Here is a 5086-nt window from a genome sequence, read left to right on the forward strand (position 1 = left end):
GTGGGCCCGCAGCCACAGGGCTGACCGTAAGGTCCAGAGCCACAGGGCTGTGACCACTGGTAGCCAGAAGCCTCTGCAGCCTGGGCCAGAGCAACCCCATCCTTGGCCAGAAGCCTGGACACTGTTGTGGGTGGGCGGCCCCTCCGCTCCTGAAGCTCTCCAGGCTGAGGTTGCCACTGGCCCAGGGCGCAGGCCACACCAATGCTTCCCAGTGGCAGAACACAGCCTGTCTGCAGGAAATAGCCACACAGCGATTCAGGTTTAAACATGTGCACACGGCTGGTGTTTGTCACCCAGCATGCAGGAGGCCAGACTTGTGGGATTTGCCATTTCAGACAGGATCTGGGCCCACAAAATCCAGGTTGGACCTGGCTGTCTCTGGGCGCCTCCTCACTCACCCTGCTTCCCTCACAGGCCCCAGAGACCCCAGCAGGCTGGACCTGCTGGGCATCGGCATCCAGGACGTGGTCCTTTGGAAGGTCTGGGTGCTCAAGCTGTGTGACAGCGGACTCTCAGGCCTGGACTCTGTGCCCTCGAGGGGCTGCCACAGCTCTGCAGCTGCCCCTGGATGGGAGACCGCTGAACTATACCTGTGAGCTGCTGTGGTCCGAGGGTGTGGCCATAGGGGCATAGGGTGGTGAGAGAGTAGGGACGGGGCCACACACAGATGGGACATGGATGGGGACTCTGAGGTTGAATGATGGGCGCTTGGATGCCTGGGCTCTGCCGTGGATGGAGTTGGCTGTCACTGAGAGAAGAAATAGAAACTGTGGCCCCAGGAGGTCTGCTGCTTACTCTAAGCATTTTTGTGCGTAAAGCTAGGTGAACAAAAATGTCAAATGGAATTGACATTGTTGTGTGGCCATTTCCCGCAGACAGGCTGTCAGAGTGCAGCAGGGAAAGAGGCTGTGTACACCAGGGACACCTGTCGGGGTGCTTAACTTCTTCCACTGTGCCCCAGCGCTCCGCCACCTCCCTGGGTAGCCGGGTGTGCAGACCAAGCCATAACAGGTGGCCTTACGACGGTGCAAGCCCAGGCTCCTGTGGAGGACCCAGAGCTTCCTCAGGCTCATGCTGCAGGGCCAGGCATGGCCCAGCCTCCTCTCTCTGGTCACCAGCTATGGCCACTGGGCGAGAGGCCGACTGGCTAACCTGACTCAGGATTGCCTCTTGGTTAGGGGACAGAGGCTCTTACGTGACAGGCTTACTGAGACCAGAGGGGCACCGGAAGCCAGTATGAGAGGCACCTCAAGCCATGATGCCGCGCAGGCCTTCCTGCAGAGCTGTACTGTGAGCGATATGCATTCCTCCGAGTTGCTGTCTGCCCCACCTCCCTCTCTGTGGCCAAGAGTGGTCAGCGTGGCCTGTCCATGGGGCTGCAGCCTAGTATGTTTCTACCAATTCAGCGTGAGATTACATTTGAAAGCCTATGCAAAATTAGTTTCTGTCCTCATTAGCAAGATTTATCCACTGCAGTGCTTATTAGTTTTCCTTAAAAAGTCTCCCTAATGGCAGAGAAAGTAGACAGAGTGGGGGAGCCACAGGATCCCAGGAGATAGAACTTGCCCCAGAGCGTCCTGTTTCAACTTAGCTTTTCAGGAAGACTTGGAATCTTACTTTCTCCATGTATTTTCTACCTCTGAAGTTGACACTGCCTGGCGAACAGCCTGCTGCGCCTGGTTCTCCTGCTCCCTGGTGCACTGCTGCGTACTGCTGCTGCACAGAGGACAGAGAAAGGGAGGGAGCGCTTAGGTGCTTCTATGTGGGGTTCAGCTCCTTTTAATGTGTTAGCTCTGTAGTTCTCTCTAAAAAAGACCAGTGATGGGTGATATATAATGACATATAGTCACTGATATGACCTGAATATTTATTCATAATCAGAATTCCCACCTGTGGACTTCTTCAGAAAGAATCCAGTCACTTACAAATAAAGGTCAGTCTTTTTTTGGGAGACAGAATCTTGCTCAGTCACTAACTTGCCCAGCCTGGGCTTAAACTTGTGCTCCTCCTGCCTCAGGCTCCCAAGTGCTGGGGCTGCCGGCATGAGCTGCCACATACCCCGAAGGAGCTCAGTCTTGCAAGGTGGAATGATGGCTAGACTGTGTACTCAGGAAGACGCAGAACTAGACCCTGACTGGACCTGGATTTTTGTTTTGTTTTCAGTTGCTCGTGCTCCTGGTGGTGGGTGTAAGGTATTTTGTTTCAGCAGCAAGAAAAGTAACTAAGACAAGCAGCATTCCAGTAAAGCATCTGCATTCATCTGCCTGGAAAAATGTGACAAAACACCACAGGCAGGTAGCTCAGCAACAGAAGGTCCTTCTCACAGGCCCGCACGCCTGAAGCCCAGGAGCAAGGCCCCAGCACCACTTCCCACAAGAGCTCCCTCTGGCTTGCAGGCTTTGCATCAGCAGGCCCTTCTCCAGAAGTGTGTGCACAGAAGGGCCTGCGGGTCTCCTCCTCTTGCTGTAAGTGCTATTCTCACCCAGTTAGAGACCCTCTTGCTGTAGGTGCATAGTCTCACCCGGTTAGAGACCCTCTTGCTGTAGGTGCAGAGTCTCACCCGGTTAGAGACCCTCTTGCTGTAGGTGCAGAGTCTCACCCGGTTAGAGACCCTCTTGCTGTAGGTGCAGAGTCTCACCCGGTTAGAGACCCTCTTGCTGTAGGTGCAGAGTCTCACCCGGTTAGAGACCCTCTTGCTGTAGGTGCAGAGTCTCACCTGGTTAGAGACCCTTGCCCATGACTGCCTGTCTTAGTTACCTTTCTCATTGCTGGACGAAATGACCAACACCCAGAGCTGAAGGAGGAAAGGTTTATTCAGCTCCCAGGTTGTAGCGGTTTCAGGCTGTAATTGGTGGCTCCGAGGCAGGGTGGCCCAGAGCTATGCCAAATGAATCAGCCGACTGATTTAGTAACTACACATCTTTCATCTCACAATCAAACACTTGATCCCAGCGTAACACATGCCAACCACCCCTTATGAGTGTGAAGCTTTGGGGTATGGGAAATCTAGGTATGAACCGTAACATCTTTTTTTTTTTTTTTTTTACCAGGGATTGAACTCAGGACCTTGCACTTGCTGGGCAAGCACTTATTCCATTGAGTTATTTCCCCAGCCCCTGTAACATCTTTTTTTTTTTTTTTTTTTGAATGTATTTAGTACAGGGTCTATAGGGTCTCACTACACAGATTGGACTTGTAGTGATCCTCCTGTTCTCAGCCTCCCAAGTGCTGGGATTACAGGCGCAGGCCACCATGCCCATTCTCATTTGCCATGTCAGCATACCCCAGGGGCAGAACCGGCATGGCACACCAAGGATTGAACCCCAGTTTCCTGTGCCTGCCTAAGCAGATGCTTTAGTCTGCTGAGCTATCTGGCTAGCCCTTGTAACATCTTATATAAACTTAACTACCTCTCGTATTAGCTTCCTGTCCTGGGACAAAATATCTGATGTTCACAACACAAAAAAAGGAGAACTTTATTTTGGCTCTCAGTTTCAGGGGATCAGTCCATGGTAGGCTGCTCCGAAGCAGAAACAGCACGTGGGGGCCTGGAAGAAGACAGCTGCATGCCCAGGCAGAGAGAAGAGGAGGAAGGAGCTGGGGAGGAGAACCCACCCTTCCAGGTCACAACCCCAGGGCTGTGTGCCCTCCAAGCAGGCCCTACCCACCCCTCAAGAGCACACCCAACTATGAACTTAGCCATGGATTAATCAACTAATAAGCATAGCCCTCGTTATCCAATCACTTTTGAAAAGCCTGGCTTTAGAATAAAAAGATGTTTGGAGGACAGTTTAAGCGTAAACCGTGACACTTCACTAAGGTGCTGTTTCCAGACACCCTCACACGCGAGGCGAGGCCTTCAGCGTATGCACTTGGGGGACACGATGCCGTCCACAGCAGCATCGATGCACCTATCTAGTCATCCAGGTTTCTGGTTTTTGCTTAAGTTTATTGATTAATTTATAAAAACAGAGAAGGGGCCGGGGAGATGGCTCAGTAGAATAAGCGCTTCCCTGGCAAGTGCAAGGGTCTGAGTTCAATCCCCAGTTCCACAAAAAACAAAAAAAAACAACAACAAAAAAAAAAACACTAACAAACAAAACCAGAAGAAACAAAAAGGGAAGACAATAAGTAGAAAAGGAAATTTCAAAGCTCAGTTGTATGTTACTACTTGGGTACAGACCTTATTTTTTACCTCCTAACCTTGGGAAGTAGCGGGGGTCAGATGACAGCTGGAAGGAAGGCTGCTGGCACGTGGGTGGTTCTTTGAGGCCCTAGAAGGTGGGGATGGGTTGAGGGTCTGTGGAACTGCAGAGGAAAAGTGCCCTTGGCACCAGATTCTATATGGTGCCAGAGAGCTCTGCTTGGAAACAGATGTTTCAAATGGGAGCTCCACTTCCTCGACATGCTTTTCCTGTCCCTCTGAGTGTGGTTCCTCATCTGTAAAATGATGACAGTAGGACTGCAGTTACACCTACGTGGAAGGAGAGCCTCTGAGCGCCCCCAGGAAGTGTGACCCTGCCCTTTCCACACTACACTCATGCTCCATGTCCCAATCATGAGCATCTGGCCCCAGATGTAGGCGCGCCCTAGGGCTAGGCAGCGGGCAGCTGTGTCCTCACTGAAGTCCCCTCTCTCCCTTCTGGGAACAGCTCACATGCAAATCACATCTGCCTTGGCCCACACAAGTCCTGCCACTCCACTGGCCTTGTTGGCATGTCTGCATTGGTGGCTGGGAAGCCCTGATCCTTCTCTGTGCAGGACTAGTCTCCCTCTTACTCTTCGGGATGTCGCCCCTGTGTGGAACCCTAGCGGGAATAAATGAAATGAAAACTACAAACAGAAGGTGCTGTCTTCCTCTCAGGCACATCCCTGGGTTCCAGGGAGACTGCTGTTGTCTTCTGAATTGGGATTGTCCTGAGAGATCAGTCTCAGCTTGTACTCAGAGTTGCCCAAAACTGCAGGTTCTTTTTTTTTTTTTTAATAAATTATGATTTTATTTTATTTATTTTTATTTTTTCCATAATTTTATTGAGAAACAAATAACAATGAGCCAGTTTCAAACCAAATTGGTAGGATAGTTTCA

The sequence above is a fragment of the Octodon degus genome, unplaced genomic scaffold (genome assembly GCF_000260255.1).
Source record: "Octodon degus isolate 3935 unplaced genomic scaffold, OctDeg1.0 scaffold00034, whole genome shotgun sequence".
NCBI lineage: Eukaryota > Metazoa > Chordata > Mammalia > Rodentia > Octodontidae > Octodon > Octodon degus.